At 40.8% G+C, this 23,499-nt stretch overlaps 1 protein-coding gene across 3 annotated transcripts in view; it reads right to left on the minus strand.

Annotated features, from left to right (window-relative positions):
• The window catches only part of YEATS2 (YEATS domain containing 2), a 1,703,429-nt gene that overhangs the window by 742,534 nt on the left and 937,396 nt on the right, over positions 1-23,499 (minus strand). The gene's annotated exons all lie outside the window — the stretch shown is intronic.

Consider the following 23,499-nt stretch of genomic DNA (forward strand, 5'->3'; position numbering starts at 1 on the left):
ACAAGTTGGTCAAAGGCTAGGTTACTATCAACATGTGTTCCCAAATCCCTTACTAGTGAATCAACTTTAAAGGGTGTTTTATCGATGATATTACCCAGAGTGGTAGACTTTCCAAAAGGTACAATAATGTACTTCTTGATATCAAGTTTTAAGCCATGGCTTTGGCACCAAGTGTTTGTCTGTATTAGACCTTCGTATTCCTGAACGGTGTTCTCATCTTGGGGGATTCAATGACTGCTCCCAGTTTGCAATCATCTGCAAACATGGTCAGACAAAGGCCTTTGATATCAGCTTTGATATCCAAGAAGCAGATGCCAAAGAGGAGTGGGACCATCACAGAGCCCTAGGGACACTGATGATTGGCCTCTTTATGGAGGTAACCTCACCGATTCTAACCTCCTGGGTCCTATCAGAGAGTCTGCTAGCTATCCATCATGTTATAAAGGAGTGTATACCTAGTTCCATAATTTTGTTGACAATAACCAAGTTGAGTATTGTATAAAATGCTTTAGACAGATCTAGGTAGGCAGTATGCATGTTTTCCCCTCATTCATTTCCTTAGTAACCTTTTCAAAGCAATCCACCAGATTCAGTAAGCATGCCCTTCCTCTGACAAAGCAAAACTGGGAACGATCCAGTGTCTGTAGGTCTCCTATGTCCTTGTTGATAAAGTCTGTGATAATTCTTTTCATGACTTTCCAAATAAGACTACTCAGATTAATGGGTATATGGTTTCCAGGACCTGCTGAAGGTCCTCCCTTATGAAGGGGGTTGACCACTGCAGTCCTCCGTTCACGTGGCACAAAGCCTTTTTTAAGACTACAGTTAAATAATGACTCCAGGGGGCCTGATAAGTCATATTTTAGACTATGTAGGAGGCATCCTAAGATGTTACTGAGGCCTTTTGAGGCCTTGTTCTTGGCTTCAGTGAGTGTATCCAGCACATACACCCTAGTTATAGCTGGAGGGGTTATGTTTGAGGGTATTTTAGTGGGATGGTTGGGGGTGAGAGGGGGTAAAGTTGGAAGTGAATTTGTGCATTAAAAGGTTAGCTATATTGCCAGGGTCAGTGAACATGGAACCAGTAACCATCAGTTCAGCACATTGCTGTGTGCAGGTCTTGAGGTTGCTGACATAGCTGTAGAAGGCCTTCTGGTTATTTTTCACTAGGAAGGCAATCTTAACCTCAAATTTGGCTTTGCTTGAATACTCTTGGATATCTGATTTTCACCCGCACACACATACACACCTGGGAAAAGCTGGCACAGATTTTTGTGCCCCTCTGTCCGGACTATAAGGTAATTACACTAACACAAGTCAGCTACTCTAAGGCTCTTACAAGGGTACCCAATTCTACTGAGTACAATTAACACCAATATAAATGGTAGAGTTTGACCAATACAGCAAGGCTTTCAGGAGTGGCCACAGTGCCACTATAAAAAGCATAAGTATTCTTAAGATGTTAAAAATATTCTCTAAAAGATCAGCCACAATAAAAGTTATAGAAATATTTAATAATAAATAATAAAGTAGAAAACATGAGAATACTGAATATCTAGTTACAACAAACACCAGCATTTCAATCACAGGAGATATAAAAAAAAATAACACACTTGGACAGATTCACAAAGATGCTGAAAAACAATACTTAACTAATCTCACTATTTTCCTGACTAAAGAATTACGGTTCCCAAGTTAAGTTACTTGCTACAGCAAGGCAAGATGATGAGTGTTGAGTTGCTTACTACAACAAGGCAAGATGAGGTGTGTGGTTGTGAGAGATCTGTGAGAGATCTTTCCTGTTAGGGTCCGAAAAACAAAGTGCTGCTGAAAGAGTTCTGTCATATCTCTCACTAATATCTAAAGAAATAATTTCAGTGCTGGTTATAGAATGACATCACATCTTGTCACCAGAACCTGGTACAATACACACCTCCAAAGCTTTTCCAAGATCTGCTGCAGCATCTGAAAGCTATATAACAATTTCAAAAACTTCCATGCTTCTAGGGTAGCTATTAGTTCACCCCTAAGATAATACAGTAAGATTCCTAGTCCTGGTTTTCCCACACAATTCTGTCTCTGGCTGCAATCAGACCTGTACGATAAAATCTTTTTGGCCTATTTTCAACCTATTTTTCAAAATTAGCTGGACTGAGATTAACTTCTTCCCTTCCAGAATTCAACATATACATTTAATCAGTTCTAATAATACTGACATACATGTATATCTCTTTTCTGTCCAGCAGGACCCACTGTTGATGCATTTTTAACACAAGCATCTGTACAAATCAGTGTGATAATCAAATGACATAAAATTCTTTACAAACGTTCAGCTAGCTATGCTGGCATGTGTTACACATGCACTGCCCTACTCTCCCTGGCACAGGTGGCACTACCTCATATCATCACAGTGAGTACTACTTCCAGGACATCTGAGCCCCTTGTGGGTGTGAGGACTAGCTGTTCCAGAGCATTTACATTGACAAGTCAAAGAACCTCTGAGTCAGCAGGTTTGTGTTCTTGTACATTTCCCAGTCTATGATAGGATAATTAAAATTACCCATGAGTAAGGTGTTGGGCTGTATGGCAAGTGACTCCAGTAAGTCCAGGTATGTGGTATGCTTTTCCTGTTTCATGGTGGGGGACTTATAGTTAGCTATGATGTGGTAGGGGAATTTGCCTACAGTTAATTGGACATGGAGTAGCTCAAAAGAGTCCTACTGTTTGATCAGTCTCAAGGTGTACTTATCCTTAATGAAGATGGACACACCTCCTCCTTTGGTTCTTTAGTGGTTAGTTTGTGGTCTGAATGCATGGAAGGCGTTGTAGCCCTGCAAAGCTGGGCTGCTTTCCGTGCCTTTGAACCATGCCTCGGCGACTTCACAGATGTCGTCATCTTCCAAAGTGAGGAGTGCTTCCAGGGAGTGCAGTTTCTTGTTTACACTCCTAGCATTAAGCAGCAGTACCTTGAGTTTACCCAGAGAGGATTTTGTTATGGTGGGAGGTTGATTATTTTGTCACTGCCTAAAAAAGGCACAACAGGTGGTGATGGAGCGGGAGGGGCAGGGATACAGGTCTACTTGGTTCCGGGGGATGGAGAAATCCAAGAGAATTCTGGTTCATTAAGAAAAAGTAGCTTTTTATACCTACTTTAGGATTTGAAGTACTCATTTTTCTCACGTGATCTTATATTGGCTTTCTACTTACTTTACAAAGAGGCCTAGGAACCCCTAGATTTTGTTGTAGAAGGGGAGGTGGATTTGAAGGGGTGGTTAGGAGTTAGGTTCAGAGGTGTGAGAAGGGATGAGCTTGAATGAATCATACCTACTCCCTCTCTGACTGTTAGCCTTAGAGCCTCAAGGCTTTGATTTATGGCCTACTTCCCATTTCCTCTTGTAATGATCTTTTTTACGCTTTGAGATTTCCCTCTGTATTGCCCATGATAGTTTAGCCAGATATTTGTGGGGTAGTTTCAACTATATCTAAGAGAGGAGGAGTGAAAATTCAGTTTTAAGGACTGCATAGTCTTTCCTTTCTCCTGCAGCCATTAAACACCTTTTTTCACAGGGGATCCAAAGAGAAGTTCCTAATCCAGAGGGCCATTGAAGTTCTCTGCTTTTATATGGTTTGGCAGGGGCTGACATCTCAGCCAGATATGTCTTCCGAACAATGACCTGAAAGCTGCTGAGATGCACAATGCATTCACAACATCACAGTTAGATTTAAATGTGTGCTTAGCAACACAGGCATCAATTCAAGTACTTTCCCGTTCAGGTCATTGCCTTCTATCCCCTCAGCCTTCTTTAACTGATTTGGGCAGGGATCAGCAAGTGAATCTGGCAATTAAGGGTTCTGAAGGCCAGGGGAGCAGAGATATATACTTTCTACCCAAATCTGGCTAGAGTCTTGCTCTCTGTCATTGGGAAGGGTACTGTTAGCAGGAGATGAAGTAGATACCTTGCTGGAATCCATGAACATCAGATACAAAATGTTTATAATCACTAGTCAAAAATAAATAATTAAACAATTTTTATAAACATAAAACATATTAAACATAATAAAACAAATATTCATTTTAACCTAGTCTGCTGTATTCTAGTTAAAATAGGTTTTAAAGATAATGCTGCATTTAATCCAGGGGGTATATCAGCAGAAAGCCTTAGTATCCATTCATATTCCTTAAGGTCCAAAGAATTGGATAAATCACCTCCCCTGGTTGTTGCTAAAACATGATCAATTACTCTAAATTTAAAACAATGTTTAGTTCCTAAGGATTGTACATGCCTTGACAGTGCATTATTCTCATTATTATGTCTAATATTAGATCTATGCTCTATTATTCGTTCTTTAAGTTTTCTAGTGGTTTTCCCCACATAGAATGAAGAGCAAATTTCACATGTTAGGTAGTACACCCACATTAGTAACACAAGTAGCATGACCATAAAAATTATACTCCTTGCCTGATGTTGGGTGTATAAAAATACTACCCCTTGATATGTCTGTAACTATATCACTACAGCTACTGCAATTGTAACAGGGATAAGTACCTTGTTTGGTACTTATTTGAGTGATTACATTAATAAAGTCTTTATAACCTAACAAACTTTTTAATGTTCGCATGTTTCTGTAGCTAAAGTAAGGTTTATCACCTACTATCAAACGAACATCATCCTGTGCTAGTAATACCTTCCAATATTTAGTTATTATTTTTCTAATGGTATCAGACAATGTGTTAAATGTAGTTAAAAATCTTAATTTACTCACTTGTCTCAGTAGGTAGGTGATAAACCTTACTTAAGCTACAGAAACATGCGAACATTAAAAAGTTTGTTAGGATATAAAGATTTTATTAATGTAAAGCCTAACTTCGAAATAAGTACCAAACAAGGTACTTATCCCTGTTACAATTGCAGTAGCTGTAGTGATATAGTTACAGACATATCAAGGGGTAGTATTTTTATACACCCAACATCAGGCAAGGAGTATAATTTTTATGGTCATGCTACTTGTGTTACTAGTAATGTGGTCTACCTCGCAACATGTGAAATTTCTTCATTCTATGTGGGAAAAACACTAAAAAACTTAAAACAGAAATAATAGCATAGATCTAATATTAGACATAATGAGAATAATGCACTGTCAAGGCATGTACAATCCTTAGGAACTAAACATTGTTTTAAATTTAGAGTAATTGATCATGTTTTAGCAACAACCAGGGGAGGTGATTTATCCAATTCTTTGGACCTTAAGGAATATGAATGGATACTAAGGCTTTCTGCTGATATACCCCCTGGATTAAATGCAGCATATTCTTTTTAAAACCTTTTAAAACTAGAATACAAAGGTTAAAATGAATATTTGTTTTATTATGTTTAATATGTTTTATGTTTATAAAAATTGTTTAATTATTTATTTTTGACTAGTGATTATAAACATTTTGTATCTGGATCATGTGACTATGGCTGCAAGTCATATGATTGTTTTATATGTATATATATGGGCGTTTTCAATATACCTGTTGTCATACATTGAAAAAGGGTTCTTAACCTGAAAGCTTTGTGTTGTTATCATAAAGGTTTTTCTTACTCAACTGTCGTTGATTTTTGGATTTTTCCTTGATATCAGTGCTTTATTACAGCTGGAATCCATGAACATCACATCTGGAGCTGCCAAAGGGTATTTATAAATGTATTTGTGGGAATCACTCACCCTGTTAAACTTGTTAAGACTTCTTAGGATCACAGTGTTGGCTATCTGCCTCCAATTAGCAAAAGCATCTCCAGGTTATTCCACAAATCTAGGAACAGTAATGGCTTGGACTAAAGCATGACCAGAAGTTCCCCGTACCTTTATCTGGCCATGGGAAAATACCGGAGCTCTGTACAACCTGAGCTTTGTATAGCCTTCCATTTTATATCAGTTTATGCAGAGCGCCCCAAATAAGTCTTCCTCATGGGGAGAAGCAAAGAGTAAGGTGTCCTCAGTGTCAGTCTTGCACAGAGATGGGGAAGACATCTAGGCCAATTCATCCAGCTCTGAGTCATAGGTACCAGAATCCTCTGGGTCTCAGGATTTCTTTTTAAGAAAGAATTCCCTGATGCTGACTACTGTTTAGGGGCTGACCACCTTTTTTTCTAGAAATGCCATAATGTCCTGGTCCAATCCAAAACTTTCCTCTGAGGAAGCCTGGTCTATGGAAGGAACATAGTCCACCTCACACAGGCTCCAGTGGATCTGTTTTGAATTGGACTGAGTTGCTGGAGGATTAGATGTGGGGACTGCCCTTGAAGATTCATGTTGTGGATGAGCTCCCAAAACCTTACTCCAAGTACTACCGACATGCTCACCTACAAATAATCAGGGTATGCCTTCTTCACTTTCACCAAATACAATCCAAGTGTCAGAACCTGAAGCCTTTGGAGTAGCCTACAGACCAACCACTAATAAAGTAGGTTAAATTCAGGTTAAATTCACAACAAAGTCTACACCCCACAACATGGCAGCCTCCAGAGGAGTCACACCAGGGCTCTCAGTATAACCAAGCACCAGATTCACAGGATGCAAACTTGCCTCATCAAACCCAACTCCTTACATCCTTTAAACTTTGGCACTGTAGTTAGTCTCTGCAACATTTCTTCTGTATAGGTGGTGTGAACCTTGGTTTTAAACGATTATCATTCTTGAAGTGACACCTTGCCCCCATGTGAAAAATTGTGGGGGTGGGGGGGTTGTGGATAGACTACTCTTTGGGTGAGACATCAGCGAAGCGACAGGTCTGGCGGACACCACGACAGTCCTGGATTAGATCCTCAACTTCAGGCTAAACAGCCCTGGAGAGACTTCATTCTCCATTAAATCATCATCTGGTTAGAACTGGCACAACTGGACAAGTAGGCCTGTCATGATCACGCCATTTACAAAAAACATATCTACTGTGGAAATCTTCATGGGTGACTTTTTTCTTTCATTCTGCACTACTGTAAACCTTTTCTTTCTGTAGGTCATGGTAGTCATCAGGCCTTCTACTAATGCAACAGTGAAGTCGACAATGAACAATTTCATATACTGTTCTACATATCATTTTTTATTTTATAGACGTTTTATCATGAGATAACCTCAAAACAACACTGAATGGAGTTTTTTTTTTTTGTAAAGCATTCCGCTTTTATATGGTTCATAGGTACTTACTAGGCTACTGACCTGTGACGATCTGAAGAAGCCTAGCCCAGCATCCCATGGTAATTATTAGCCCTTAAATTTTGCGATATGAATCACCAAAGCTGGGGCAAGTGTATGTTGGAGTAATTACATGCCTCCCCTATCCATGAGGGCCACTGATGCTAAACTGGGGTAAATTTGCAGATACCCATCTATTCATCCAAGTTATGCTTGAACAGAGTACGTGAAGTACTCTGGTTTATGTAGAAGGGAGATGGTTCTACAGAAGTGGTATTCTCTGAGATGCCTATCAAAATAGTACTTTTTTCAAAATACCACAAGAGTATTATGCCATACCACTGTCTCCTATCTGAAAATCCTCTTCAAACAAACATTCTCCAGCAAGAAATTAAGATAATTACATCATTTAAAAAGCACTCCATCCTTCTCTTCCTCACTATCAATTTTAACATAAAAAAGTGTACGTGAATGTTACTACTACTGCTACTGGATCTCCTGACAGTAATATTATCCAAAAAATATAGCTATATGGAAACTAAAAAGACTAGGTTCACCATACTCAGTTCTCCTTAGTTGACATTTTTTGTAGAGAATTCACATTTTAATGGATTCAACTAGCACACATACCTAGCTATATGGAAACTAAAAAAACTAGGTTCACCATACTCAGTTCTCCTTAGTTGACATTTTTTGTAGAGAATTCACATTTTAATGGATTCGACTAGCACACGTACCTGGTAGCAAAAATGTTCCCAACAATGCTTATCCTAACTGCTCTGGGAAAGTGTATACAATCCCAAAACAACATAGTTTGCCTAATAAAACTCTATTATCAAATATGAGTTTTCTTTTCCTGGAAGGAAATATATATGCTTTCCAGAAGTTTGTAATCTCTCACTCACAGATCTAAATTGTTTCTATTCCTCTATCACTTTTTCTGTATTGCCAAAATGCATTCTTAACACAGCTACGTCTCTCTATTTTTCCCAGTTATCCTTTGTTCCTGTAACCTTTAAAATTCTCTTAATTTAACTGTACCTTCATTTCCAATAACTTTTCTCAAAAATTCTCAGCTATAACCTGCGTTTAATCCTGACTGAGAACAATTAACAGTATATAATACAAAAGTCAAGTCCAACCATGGCTGACAAAAGACAGAGAAAAAAATAATGACAAAAAGGGATAAAAAGCCTGGAAAAATGGTATTAAAATAGAACTCAAAAAGCTTTCCAGCAATTCAGACATCAGAAACCTTGCAAAACTCCCTGTCAAACAAGATAAGCAAAGATACTATATAAACCTACAAGACAAACATAAAAACAACCCAAAACGTTTTTGGTCATCACTAAACAAACTACTCCACTCTGGCAAGACCACCAACTCCCTCTCCTAAAACAGACAATACAACAGACTATCCCCCACACAGTTTAATTCCTACTTTATACAATCAACATTATCTCTCTTAGACACTTATATATCTGCCCCCCAAAGATCATCCATGAGCAACTATCAGCAGGCAAAACCACATTTCAAGTCGTACCCTGTTATAGATCGCCCACCATGTTCCAAGATGCTCACTCAGCATTCCTTGAGGCATTGGAAAATATAAAGGTCCTACCCAACACCATAATTTTGGGTGATTTCAACTACCCTGGTATAGACTGGGTGAACTACCAAAGTTCTAACTCCTATGCCCAGCGGTTCATAGAATTTATAAATTCAAATGCCCTTGAACAACTGGTATGTTCTCCCATTACAGGGGACAACATATTGGATTTAGTCATCACAAATATGGGCGCCCACTGTACCACACCCATTATCACTCCCTCTCTGGTCAGATCGGACCACAAACCGATAACCCTGCACATCCTCACCCCTCCACTACCCCCAGTCAAAGAAACCATTGTAAAAAAACCTTTCCAAAGCAAACTTCAAACTACTTGCATCAGAAGTGGTAAGCTTCACTACTCCCTTGCAGAAGGATAATGATATCCAGGATGCAGACTCCTACACCAAGGCACTTTATATACATCTTCAGGATTGCATGGACAGTGCTATCCCAAATAAAACCAAGACTCTTTCCTCAAGCAAGAAGAAACCCGTCTGGTGGATCCCGGCCATAAGCAAACTATACAATAAAAGGAGGAGACTTATACAAAAAAGGCCAAATCTCAAGTAGAAAAATCATCCCTGATCAGCATTAGTAAGAAATTGAGGGCCCTCATCAAGTCAACTAAAGCCAATTTCGAAAAGATAGTTGCCAAGGATAACCATAAGGCCTTCTATGGTTACGTCAAAAACCTAAATGGCAAGGCTCAGGTCTGTTCTGAGCTAGTACAAAATGGAACAAAATACACTGACCCCACTGCTGACATTGCCAACATCTTGGCTGACAGGTTCAGTGCAAACCCCCCCCACCTGCAGGGCCAATTACTATTCCAGGGGATTGTGCAACTCCAATTATTACTGATACGTTGGTTAATAAGTCTGTATCTAAAGCTAAAAACACTGCCTCCATGGGACAAGATGGTGTCCCGGGCTGTGTCATGCGCAAGCACCAAAATGAATTAACCCCGCATCTGAATACCCTGTTCAGTCTCAGCCTCTCCACAGGATATGTGCCCATAGAATGGCGCACAGCAACGGTGGTTCCGCTACACAAGGGTGGGCCGACAACCGACCCTGGGAACTACCGACCAATAAGCCTGACCAGTCTGATCTGTAAGGCAATTGAGCGAATCATTATGGAACTCATAAATGGAGAGATTAGGAACCTCCAAACACTTGACCCCACACAGTTCGGCTTCGTCAAGGGTAGATCATGCCTCCTGAACCTGGTGGACTTCTTTGAGACAGTTACTCAGGCTATAGATAAGGGAAAGGAGGTACACACGACTTACCTTTACCTTGCTAAAGCATTTGACACCATTCCCCATTCGGGTATTATTGATAAACTCACCAACCTGGGCATAAACCATTACGTCACAAGATGGATCTCAAACTGGCTCTCAGGCAGATCCCACAAAGTAAGAGTAGCGGGATCTATGTCCGAATCCAGACCAGTAACGAGCGGTGTGCCTCAGGGCTCTGTCCTGGGCCCCCTCCTATTTGGCATATACTTCTCCGAAGTACAGGCAAGCACTGAAGGGCTGTGGCTGACCAAGTTTGCAGATGACTGCAAACTGGGTGCTTTAATAGTGGCTCCGGCCAACATAGATATCCTCCAGAAGGGTCTTAATGAGACTGATGTATGGTGTCAAAGCCATGGTCTCAAGCTAAATGCTAAAAAATGCGTAGTAATCCCCTTTGGAAAAAACAGAGTACCCGCAAACTACCACATATGAGATAACCCCCTGAAATCTGAAGAAGTAATAAGGGATCTAAGGACCCAAGTAGATAGTCAGCTTTCCTTTGATAACCATGTTGCCAAGGTGGTTAGAAAATCCTTCTATGTGACCTATCTGATCACAAAAGGGTTCGCATCAAGAAGCAAGGATGTAGTGGTGCCCCTCTACTCTTCCCTCATCAGACCCATTATTGAGTACAATGCACCAATTGGAATGTACCTGGCCAGGCATCTCCAGCAGCTGGAGAGACCACAGAGGTACCTCACTAAGAGGATTACTGGCCTTAAAAAGTTGCCCTATGCAGCACAATTGAAAAAACTACGGCTTTTCTCTGTTGCATACCGCCTTCTCAGAGGCGATCTCTGTCTAACATACAGAGCCATGTCCAACCCAGAACTGTTGAACATGCTCCATCTTAGCAAAACCAAAACTACTTGAGCACTCTAGGGATATAAACCTCAGCACAACAATGAATAGAACATGCTGGAGGGATAGATTCCCTTCGCAAAGACTTCCCTTGCTATGGAACAAGGTCCCGATCTACAGAAGACAGAGCCCATCACTATCACTCTTCAAGAGGAATCTTGACGAGTGGATGGGTAACAGAAAGTTCACACCAGGGATCATACCAACAGCTCTACTAGATAGGGGCCAAGGGTACTAGCTGCTAGATCAAGGGCCTAAAGAACTAACCAAAGGGGCGGTGAATGCCACACAACGTGGCTGGGCTAATATATGCCTTCGGCAGATAGCCCAGTACCTACCTATGAACCTAAAACCACCCACAGCTCTTCAATTTTAGCCCAGTACCGACCTCGTTCATAAGGAAGTTGATCCTTAAACTAAAAACGACCTCTAAAGCTGTAGACCAACTACCATCAGACTACCTAAAAATGGCAACAGTTGCCTTCCTTGTATCCATACTGATTAAAAAGTCCATATCAAAAAGAAGTCCCATCACTATGGAAAAAATCATACATCATACCACTGCACAAAGGTAGCACATTAACAAGTGTTTAATAACTACAGACAAATAGTGATTCTCTTCCCCCTCTCCAAAATATCAGAGAAAAGCATCCATAGACAGCTGATGCAATACCTAGCCTCAAATAACCTGCTCTCAGAAACACAACATGGCTTTAAGCCCTAGCACAGCACCACTACTGCTCTACTACATTTTACCAACATAGCAAACCAACATAGAAACAATGGTCTGCTTGTGTCCACCGTGTTCTTAGACTTATCAAAGGCATTTCATACAGTCTCATACCAGCAACTGCTTGTTCAACTCTCCTCAACAGGACTTCACAATACTCCTTGTGGTTTCTGAGTTACCCATCTGGAAAGCAACAAGCTGTTAAATGCAACAAGCCTACTCATCCTTTCAAACAGTTACTACAGGTGTCCCTCAGGGCTCTAACCTGGGTCCTCTCCTATTTAATATAATAATTTATAATAATGACCTCCACACCTTCACTCACCATGCTAGTTTAGTTCAGTATGCAGATGACTCAGCATTAATATGTGTGGCCTCAACAATAAATAAGATACAAGACATTACCCAAAAATCTGTCTCCTCTGTAGAAACCTGGTTCAAAGAATCAAACCTCCTACTCAACCCAAAGAAAACTAAGTTAATGCTTTTTACCTAAAAAAGTTGCCAAAATCAAAAGCAAATTTTTTACCATAAAGTCAGCAAATAAACCTGTCATTGAAACTGTAACTCACAGTAAACTTCTAGGCGTTATAATAAATGACAGTCTCAAATATGATCACTGTATACTGCACACCATTAAATCTTCTCACCAGAAACTAGGCTCTCTTTATAGAATTAACAGATTCCTTACAGATACTGCAAGAAAATCTCTAGCCACTACTTTCTTATTGCCAACTCTCTTATACATATCTGCTGCTATCCTAACAAACAAACAATACTCAAAGAAACTTGTTTCTTGTTACAATTAAGTAGCTAGATTTGCTACCAATCTCTCTCATAGGACCCACCATTGTCATAGTTTAAAGCAATTACACCAGCTTGAACTACACAACTATCTTACATATTTACAACTAACTACAGCACACAAACTCATTCATCATTCAGAAAAATGCCCTGCACTACATAACTTATTACTGACCAACTGTCCAGCAAGGGACCTCAGCTCTAGTAACAAATTCTTACTACTTACAAATAAGTCAAATAATGTCGCAGGAGACTCACTCTACTCTCAGTGTGTCACCAAATTCTGGAAGTGTCCCCACACAAATAAAACTCTCCGACAAACTCAGTAGTTTTAATCCACTGCTTAAACAACATCTTAACCAGTCTTGGTCCAGCACATGCACATCTCAAGATTGAGACTTTGTGTTCACTATACGATACTTGCCAAATACTCTCCTTAAACAGAATACATTGAACCTCTTACTGAAATAATTAAAAAAAATTTATACATAACTGCTGCCTGTACAATTCTCTAAGCTGCATGCGGGTTTTCTCTTTAGTAACTTCCACCTCTGTAAAATCTTAGAATGTATAAATGTAACTACTGTTTGTGTATAAATGTAAATAAAAATGTAACTACTCTGTGTTTAACTGAAACTTAGTACAATGCAAAGTAAGCCAATGGAGTTTTCTCCCCGGGCCTCCACTGAAAATGGGTATTACCCAATCGGACTTTCCCAGTAAATAAAGATATTTTTTACCCCAATGACCCCTGTGCTCATTGCTAAAATAAAAGGTGGCAACTCTTTAAGCATCAGTGTGTGTCTCTTTAGTACTCCATTTACTAATGGAATCACCAGTGCTTTATAACATACTTGGCATTCTCTTATTTGGCAGAAGTAACGGACTTTCGTACTCCTCCAATAAAATTCATGCCTCTGCCATCTCTGACTACCTACAACTACATCCACCTTTGTTCTACCTGGTCCTCAGTCCAAACTTTGTCCAGACACTACAATATGTCTTCGGTTTCTACAGCTAGTAGAGGTTTCACCTCTGCAGTCCTGCAGAGGATTCCATCTTCTCCTTGACACTGTTCCCAGGCCACCCCTTCCCTTTACATTTGGTTATAAATGCAACAGTGAAAACCTGATGAACATAGTGCAGTTCTCCTTGCTTACCATAAACGCAGATGTTCAAATGTATTCATTGCTGTAGTATCCTGTCTCTCCCTCCTTCCCTTCTTCTGACTATGGGTTGGGGTGGGCTCCCTTTTACTCCTTCCCTTTTAGGCCCCTACCCCAGTTTAGATATCCTTACTAGGTCTCTATCCCTCCATTACTGCTAGGGATGGCGTGCATGGGTCATGCTGTTGATCCAGGGCTTAGACACTGAGGCTCTGGTCCTGCAGATGCAAGAAAGACCTGAACAAATGGCACCCTGTGATAACTTTTTACCTTGACATTTTGATTGGGAGGGGCATTCACTGGGCCAGGTGGAGGAAGAAAACCTCTGATACTCATGACGGTTGAGGACATCTAAAGCAAGAAATCTCAACATGTTATTACTGCAACAGTGAAAACACTCTACCATTTACAGATATGGTATGTAGATGCAACTGCACTTTTTTCCACCTATTTTTACAAATAACTGGGGCTCAACGTGAAATATTTTCCAGTGACTGGTTACAATATTTTTTAAACTGCCATGCTCCAAGCATTACTGCCATCATGTGTATCAGATGATACAGAAAACCGTGTCTGATAATTGTTTAAAAGTATCGCCAACAACAGTGTGTGTGTGTGTGGGGGGGGGGGCACCCTTTCTGTATACATCTTTCTTGTATATGCAGAAGTTCTTAATCACATATTTCCTAATTAGGTGTCACTGCCCCTTTAGACAGTTAATGTCAGCATGATGAGAACGCATATTGGAAAAATACAGAAAAGAATTACTTGCTGCATTTTTATAACTGATCTTAGTCTAACATTTTGCCATATTACAAGAATGTTACATTTTGTACACTACTGTATAGCACAACTGTTGAGATGATTCATAAATTATCTTAGCCCAGATGCTGTACAGCCGCAAATAAAAAAAAATCTATAAAATAAAAATTAAATTTAACAAATTGAATATTGGCCTTAAAAGGAATGCTCCATTCACAATAATTCATGCTGAGACTGGCATAGCTAGGGACCCACAGCTGCCTTCAAAAAATTTTGCCATTCACTTTCTGAAATAATTTATAAAGAAAAACAAAATAATAATGCTCAAGCATCTCCTGTAATATTTCCCCAAGGAACCACACTTCTTTGAAGTCCACAACAGTCTTGTTCAACAACATACAAGTAAACAATTCTGCACCTACACTGACAGGAATGACCATAAACAAGTATACACAACTGTACCATGGTGATGTTATCATACATGTAGACGTTCATGTGTATTTACTGTTGCAGTCCTTACTTATGGGATTTCCTGTTGTGGAATCCTTTGGCTGACCAGCCTACCGTTTTAATAATCTGCCTCCTCCTAAGGCTGGCGGACATCCTATGTTGACATCAGTATGCCTAGGTATAAAGGGAGTCAGCTGACGCCATAACATCAGTTTTTCTTGCCCCGTAGAAGGTAGGAGCCCCCAGGATAAACCCTAAACAAGGGTCAAAGACAGAAAAAGGGCCCTGCAGGGTAAGCACCCAGGGGGTCCTTTGATTAGTGAAGACAGAAGCAGACTACACTGTAGTCAAAGTGTGAAGAAGGGAGGGAAAGAAGACTGCAACAGTGAATATACTCGAACATCTAAATTTATGGTGAGTCCTGACAGCTTCAGGTGGCTTTTTACCATGATGGCTGTAACAAAAGGAAATAAAGCGAGAGATCCACTTGGAGATTGTCTGTTCACAAACTGGTTTCCTTCACAGTTAATGAAAAAGGACACAAACTGATTTTCTGAAAAATTTAATTGTATGGGCACACCCAAAGAGTGAAGGATTCTCTTCCCCTCATTCAGAGGCTTGGGGAAGAAGGTGGGCAAGTGTATAGCTTGATTCAAGGATGTGTCCATGACCACCTTGGGCATAAAGGATGGGTTAGTCCTGAGTGATACTCTATCTGGTTGGAATATGAGAAATGGCTCCCCTACCATGAGAGCTTACAGCTCAGAGACCCCCCTAGCTGAGCTGATGGCCAGTAAAAGGGCAGTCTTCCTAGTTAATAATTGTAATCCTGCATAGTTAAGACTTTTAATTCTGCAGAAGCTGCTGGTTCAAGAGGGGGGGGGGGGATACTGTCAGTTTCTCCAGAACAAAATTGAGGTCTCATGGAGGTGTGGTTTGTCTCCTTGGAGGTATGATGTGAATCACTCCTCTAAGGACCTGTTTCATAATGGGGTAGGAAAAGATAGAAGGAAGAATAGGAATGTGGGTTGAAATGGTAGAAGCATAAATTCTGATGGAAGAAAAGGATAGGTCTCTGTCCACATGGGTAGCCAGGTAATCTACAATGGCAGAGATATTGGCTGAGTCAAGATTGAGGCCTTGCTAATGACACCAAATAGAGAATCATTTCCAAATGGGTGAGTATGACTTCCTAGTACTATGCTATCTAGCCTCCTTGAGAATGTTTTGAACTTGTCTGCTTAGGGTAAGCTTAGAGGAGTATGTTGGGGAATTCTCCAGGCTGAGAGTTTGAGAGTCTGTAGGTTGGTATGTACAAACTCCCCCTTGTCCCGAGTCAGAAGGTCCACTCTCTGAGGTGACCGCCACAGATTTTTGTTGGTTAAAATTAGTAGCAGAGGATACCAGTGCTGCCTGGGCCAGTCCAGGGCCATCAGAATGATCCTTGAGCCTTCTTCTCTGATTTTTAAGAGAATCCGTGGAAGAAGCAAAATGCATAAAGGAAAAAGGTGACTCTAAAGGAATAAAAAAGCATCCGTCCTTCAGGCTGTGGGTAATTTGCTACTGGAACAGAATCTATTCAGTTGAGTATTATCTTAGGTGGTGAAGTGGTCTATCTGTGGGGATCCCCATTTCTGGACTTGCTGAGAAATGTTTCTTGAAGCAGATGCCACTCATGGGGATCCATCAAGTTCCTCCGGAGATGATCTGCTAAAGTGTTTTGATTCCCTGCGAGGTTCTGTGCCATGAGGTGCAACCCCACAGAGTGAGCTGTCTTCCACACTTGCATAGCTAGTCGACAAAGAGGGTAAGAGTGAGTCTTTCCCTGTTTATGTACTACGTCTGTGGTGCTGTCTGCTTTGACTAGCAGACCCCTGGTTTCCACTGTTCTCTGAAAGCTACTAGGCCGTTTCAAACTGCCATCAGTTCTTTCCAATTTATATGCTTGTATCTGAACTGATTTTCCAATCTGCCTTAGAACTGAAGGTTTCGGAAATGAACCCCCAGGCCGTCTCTGAAGCATCTATGGTAAATGTTTGGCCCCGAGGGGTGAACCTGAAGGGGAGACCGTGGTTCTGGGCACATGCCCATGTCAACCATGCAAATTCCTCCTTGAGGCAACGGATCAGCTGAATTTCTGTTTCCAGGGACTGTGAACGCTGGCAACACAGATTCCTGTGCTACCACTGCAGCTTCCTCATGTGTAGCCTGATCAGAGGGGTCATGTGAACACAATACCATGTAGCCTAATTATCCGAGGAATTCTCTGAGAGGCACTGTCTCTGCATAATGTTGTGGAATTACTGAGTCAGAAAGGAGACCTTTTCTAGAGGGAGGAAGACCTTTTGACAGGAGGAATCCAGAAGAACCCAAAAGAAAGCTATCCTGGTAGATGGGTCTGTGCTGAGTTTGTGAAGATTTGTGGTGAACCCCAAGGAGGTGAGGCGGTCCTGAGCGAAGGCCAGATTCTTAAGGAGCTTTGACCAACTTGTGGCTAGAATGAGGCAGTTGTTTAGAGAGGGGTAAATCTGTTTCCCTCTTGTTCCGAAAAAGGTGATCGCAAGAGCTAAATTCTTTGTGAAGACCCTGGGAGCAGTAGACAAGCCATAGGGCAGTACAGAGAATTGAAATTGACTGGTACTGCTCTGAAACGAAGAAGATTTCTACAAGGTTCCTCTACAGGAATGTGCATCTTTTAGGTCTAAGGTGACCATTAAGGGCTGAGGGGCTATAATGGCAAGATGTTTTTGAAGAGTCAACATTCTGAATTCTGGTACCAGCAGGGACTGATTGAGGGTGGACAGGTCTAGAACAGAGTGCCAAGAGCCCCCCTTTCGGGTAACCAGGAACAGCCTGGAATAGAAACCCTTCCCTATTTGGTGTTCTGGTACTGGTTTCACTGAGGCCTGTGAGCACAGGTTGAGAATCTGAGAAAGAGCCTCTGCTCTTTGATTTTGTGGAACAACTGGGTAAACCTGTGTATGTGAGCTTGTAACCATCTGAGATAATTTTCAGAACCCACTTTGTCTGAAGTAATGAGGGACAAATTTTCTTTGAACAGGGATTGCCTTCCTCCTATCTTTTCTGGAGAGGGAGGGGCATGCTGCTCTCTGCCAGGGTCCTGTGGCCTAGAACTCCCCTGCCTGGGGGTTTCTGAGGGCAAATACCTGAGCCTTTGTAACTGATGCTGCCTATGAGGCATTTCCCTACAGGGTTCCCTTTGGCCACTTTTTGATTGAAAGGGAAAGGACCGGAAAGGACCAGTATTTAGTGGGAAAATTCCTACTAAACCTAGGGGGCTGAACTTGGAGGAAGTCCTTAACAATTTGCATAGATTTTGCTTCATCTTCCATCTTTTTTGAGCACAGCCTCAGCTTTTGGCCCAAAGAGGAAGTCCTTATCCAGAGGTGCATCTAGAAGTTTGGATTTGAGATGGTCTGGTAGGGTCTGTTCCCAAAGCCAAACATGGCTTTTAATGACAGAACGAGATACAGCAGCTCCGCTAAAGGCCTCCATAGCATCGTAGCTGCAGTGTAATGAGTGCCTAGTCACCTGGGAGCTGAAATGACAAAGGCCCAAAAATTCCTTGGAAATGTTCTTGTCCTCCAGGATGGATATCTTTTGCTTCATTTTATGTAAAATACTTTGTTGGCATTTTATCATATGAAACTGTTAGTTAAGGGCCCTCACGGATAGCGTAGCATAAGTGTAGACCATTTTACCAAACCTATCATGGGCCCTGCTTTCCTTGGCAGTAGGTCAAAGGGTTTTTTGAAGAGCTGGCTCTTGCTTCCTTGGGACCTGGAGTGACAACCTTTGGGTCAGCAGAGGGGTTTTTGAAGAGGTATTTATGCGAGTCCATCCCCCTGTAAAATCTGTCTGGTTTTCGATGGGCTGGATGTTGAGAATCTGGATTCAGGGAACAGTCCATAAAAACATCCTCCACCACCTCCAATACAGGAGGAATAGCCAAAGGTTTGTGTTCCGGGAGGTCAAGGAACTCCCTAACCCTTTTTTTAGATTGTGGGTATTCATGTGCCTCCCACAGGAAATGCTCCCTCATGGCAGAGTGTTTCCCCAAAAGTGATGTCTTCAGGAGGTGAAGCTGAAGGCAGATTCTCATCAGAATCTGAATCTTCAAAAGAACCAAGAAGGATCCTTCCTCAAAGACAGACTTCTCCATATCAGAATCCTCATCTGAATCAGGAGGCTCAGAAAAAACTACAGGAGTAGGATCCCTCTTTCTTTTCCATGGGGGAGACTCCAAAGGGGTTTGCCTAGCTCTGAGTAAGGAGATAAAGTCTTCAGCTAACCTGACCAGATCTTGCTGATATCCTAGTGTGTGGGAGCTGGCAGGCGTAGAAATAGCACCTGAGATAGAAACCTTCTTACAGGTAGCTTTGGCCTTGGGCCTGGGTACGTTCACAATCCTGATGCCAGTCTCTTTGTAAGGAAGAACCGATGTAGGATGACACATCAAAGGAATGTCACCAGTAAAAGACTGCTCGTCAGAAGCTGAGGTCTGCTGAGAGACTCTGAACCTGAACGAGGGAATGAAAGTCAAGGCCTGTGCAGAAGCTGAGGAATCCGATGGCATGTTGGACTCCGGTCTCAACAGAGGCCTGCTCCAGCACCTCTGTCGCAGAAGGGGGCTGCAAAAGCACATTGACTTCCTCAGCAATAACGAGCCTTGGGGGACTGACAGACGGTGAATGGTTGTCATCAGAGGCCTAAGCTTGGGTCTTTTTTCCTCATCCTTCCTACGCTTAGGGACCTCAACCTTGGGATGACTGGCGGACACCATCGGACAATGTCAGGTAGATGGCAGACTAAGATGCCTAGCTAAGATTTTGGCCCTACGCTTGATAGTCTTACAATTGAAACGGGAACAAAAATGGCAATTAGGGGCGTTGTGATCCAAGCCTAGGCAGGTGACACACAACATATGAAAGTCTCAGTGTGGATTTACATACCACAGTAGAGACAACTGTTAACCTTATCTAACATGGATTAAAGCAAGAAAGAGAGTCCCCCAATGGGATGCTTAGGTTTAAACGACTTCTCTCTGGTACAGGCCGACCGATGCGCTGAAACACTATTTTGGGCTCAGACAACAAGAAAAGATGTATGTCATAGCATTAGCTGGCTCCATTTATAACCAAGCATACTGTCGTCAGGCTGGGACATCCGCCAGCCTTAGAAGGAGGGAGATTTTTACTCTGGTAGTCGGGCTGACGAAGGGCTTCCACAGCAGGAAATTCCACAAGTCAGGACTGCAACAATGAAACACGAAGAACATCAACTGAGTGAAACATGAAGAACATCAACTGTTTATAGAAAATGTTCGGAAGTAATACGAATGCTTTTCAACTTTTCACAAAAATGAAAGGAATGTCTTATATAGGGAGAGGCTGTATTAACAAAATGATGAACTTCGCTCTCTACAAAGGCAGCTGTTAGCTTGTGTTTTTAACCTCTTGACACTACAACTGACCACAACAGAGGGTTGGTGATACTATAATGAACCTTAGGGATTCCAAAAATTATACCCAATCTAAGGTGAGGAAGTCTCAAACAGTAAGCATTATTTTCGGCAATAATGTCCTCAGGTAAACATTCCTCAAGTCACATGTCAATATCTGTATGCTCTATCAACTTCTTTCCTAGTAAAACACATATACAAGTTATCAGATAAAACAATGTGTATATTTTCAACATAATCAGAAGTACTCTAACAAAGAAGACCCCCCTTTTGTTGGCTTCCTTAACGCGAATGACATTATCATGCATTAAACCATTACTCAGATTGTAAAAATGTTTATATGACTTGTGTTATAACAAAGTCCTTAATTCACATTTGCATACTTCCTCAAAAAGTTGACATAATGGGATGCGGGTGTGGGTTAAACCTACCACCGTCTCTAAGACGCCAGACGGTCATAATTGTCCAAATTATTAAAAAGTAACTTTAAATTTACTTTTTCTGTGAAGTCTTTAGCTTACTAGCACTTTGCATGTTTGCTCTTTTTGCAGGTGTAAATGTACGGCCTCTTAACCAAAGGACACCCTCAATGGCTGGCAAGTACCTAAAACAATTATAAATGTTAAACTTAAAGGTCACAACTCCTATCAGCATCTGTTTTACCCAATGGCTGTTTCTCTGTGATTGCTTGCTGCTTTTATACACACACCACTTCTGCCCATGCTGTTTTTTTGCCAGTAGCCATTCCAACTGATAAACATGAACAGTTTGCGGACTGGTTCCTCACCCTTTCACATGGATGTTCTAACTGATGGCTGGTTGGAATTGTGGACCTTGACAATTTCAGTCCTAATGTTGCAATTCTTTCTGGTGAACATGGGAGGAGATAAATCTTTTCAGTAGCTCCATCAAGATTAGTAGTCAACAGTCTAACTGCTGCCTGGTGACTGGGCTGCTGCTCCCTTCTCATTAACACTAGTGACCATAGCTCTCAACATCTTACCTCCAGAATCAGAGATAATTGGGAATGCCAGGGACACATTTTAAAATACTAGCACTACTAACTTCAGAAGTTGACAAAATAAGAAAATGAGAATTAACAAGCCTTTTCTGTGTAAAAGAAATCTATAACTCCTGATTATTCTCATTATTTAGTGTAATCCACCACCTTTTCTCCAGAAATTTCCAGTTTTAAGAGGGAATGGGGGTAGAGCAACATTATAAGCACAAATCAGGGACAATTAAGATCAACTCAACTCATTCCTTTTGTAGTCATTAAAATACCTTTTTTTTTCAATTTACATTTTTGTTGCACTTCATATTCTTTACTACATTTGTCTTTTACATTTAATGTACATTTAATTTACCGAGTTCTCAATGACAATACTGTTAATATCAAGTATATTCTGCTAATTATATTCATAATAGAGCTACATACAGAACAACCCCAACTTACCCAATTCCTTCCACTTCTGTATAAATTCTTCAGTGTGATCAGGCCCAGAGGGCCATTTTGTAGCTTACAACCCACAAAGAACTTTGTTAACATTGAAGAGTTTTCCTAAAAAATGTGTGACATCTCACTGTAACCTTTTAATTTCAAAGAGCCTGCTCTCACGTCCTTTTGTTAATTTCTACAAACCAAATAAACTGCTTGACAACGATTTCCACTCATAACCCATGTTGAATTAATTCCACAAAGGCACTCAGTTTAGTGAAAAAATCATTGTCACTTCACAGAAATATTTTCTCAACACCAAACTTAACATTATTATACAAAAATGTATATTTTGTTGAGTAAAGTGAATAAAAAGCTGCTCAGAGGGATGCCTCAACTTGTTAGTTAATTCCATCCACTTCTGTATTCATTTTTATCCTTGGGTGACCCATTTTTTATTGGAGCTTATGTTTGTTTTCAGAACGTAGTTTATGACTTCTCAGGTTGTAGGAATAAGCAGCATTAATGGCAATACTGAAAATTTGGAAATGCTAAATTTGTCTAACCATGATGTGTTTCCAAGTATAGAGTTCAGCTGTAGTGTTCTTGGTAAGTGTTTCCATCATTAACATAAGCGAGAATGATTTGCTTCAATCTGAAAATAAAATTTTACTAGACCTACTAAAACATAACTAGCTTGAGCATGAATAAGTGCAAGTTGTGCAGAATATGAGAAAGATGTTTACACAATACAGCATGCAGTTCTCATACCCTTCTGAAAGATGTAATAACCACTAAAACTACAGTCTGTTGGGTTAAATATTTGAGAGCTCCACCAGAAGCTTGTTCAAAAGGAGATAAAATTAACTTTAATACATAGCTGAGGTCCCATGACTAAGGGATTATTTTCTTGGGGCTACAGATAAAATCTGCTTGAAAAAAATGTATCACTGTTATTAAAGAATAGAGGGGGGTCCAACAAGGCAAGCAGGCTGAAACTGAAGGCACATGTATTTTCACTCAGGCATATGACAATTCTGATTTGTACACATCTGACAAGTATTTAAAAAAGTAGAAAATGAAGTCTGGTCTGGTTAGGGTCCAGACCCCCTTTCTGGCAACAAAGGAAGAAGGTTTTCCATTTTGCTATGTCTGAATTCTTTTTATCTGATTGTGCAGCATATATTAAAACACAACTGTTTTATAACTTGAGCTATAAGCTTGAGCTGGTGGCAGCTCAGGTGGAAGTAAAAGATTCCACAGCACAGCACTTACTGAAAAAGAGTGGGGGGAAATTCCCTGGCCTGGCCAAATTTTCCCTAGTAAGTATGAATACTATCTCGCACCTCCCCTGAAAAAGAGGACACCGGTCTAATGGGACTAAACCTATCAACAAACTAAACTAAATTAAAATAAAACGTGCCTAAAAGGAGTGAGAGTGAGATCTTCCAAACTGTCAACCTTACGGTATTTTCAGTATGAGGTGTACAAGTGACCCCTTGTTTCAGGTGAAAAGATTCACGTGCTGATGCAGTAAAAGTATTTGTACTTTACATGCTCAGTACTGTATCTTCTGCTTTACTGTGAGAAGAGGGACTGGAAGAAAGGCATAGAGGAGATAGACCTTCTCTGTTTAAGGATTAGGTATCTGTACTTCAGGCCCCTTGGTTTCTGGTGCAAACCCTGCTGAGCAATCCGTTTTCTGGGGATATCAT

The sequence above is a fragment of the Protopterus annectens genome, chromosome 4.part1 (genome assembly GCF_019279795.1).
Source record: "Protopterus annectens isolate FY-2018-M chromosome 4.part1, PAN1.0, whole genome shotgun sequence".
Lineage (NCBI taxonomy): Eukaryota > Metazoa > Chordata > Ceratodontiformes > Protopteridae > Protopterus > Protopterus annectens.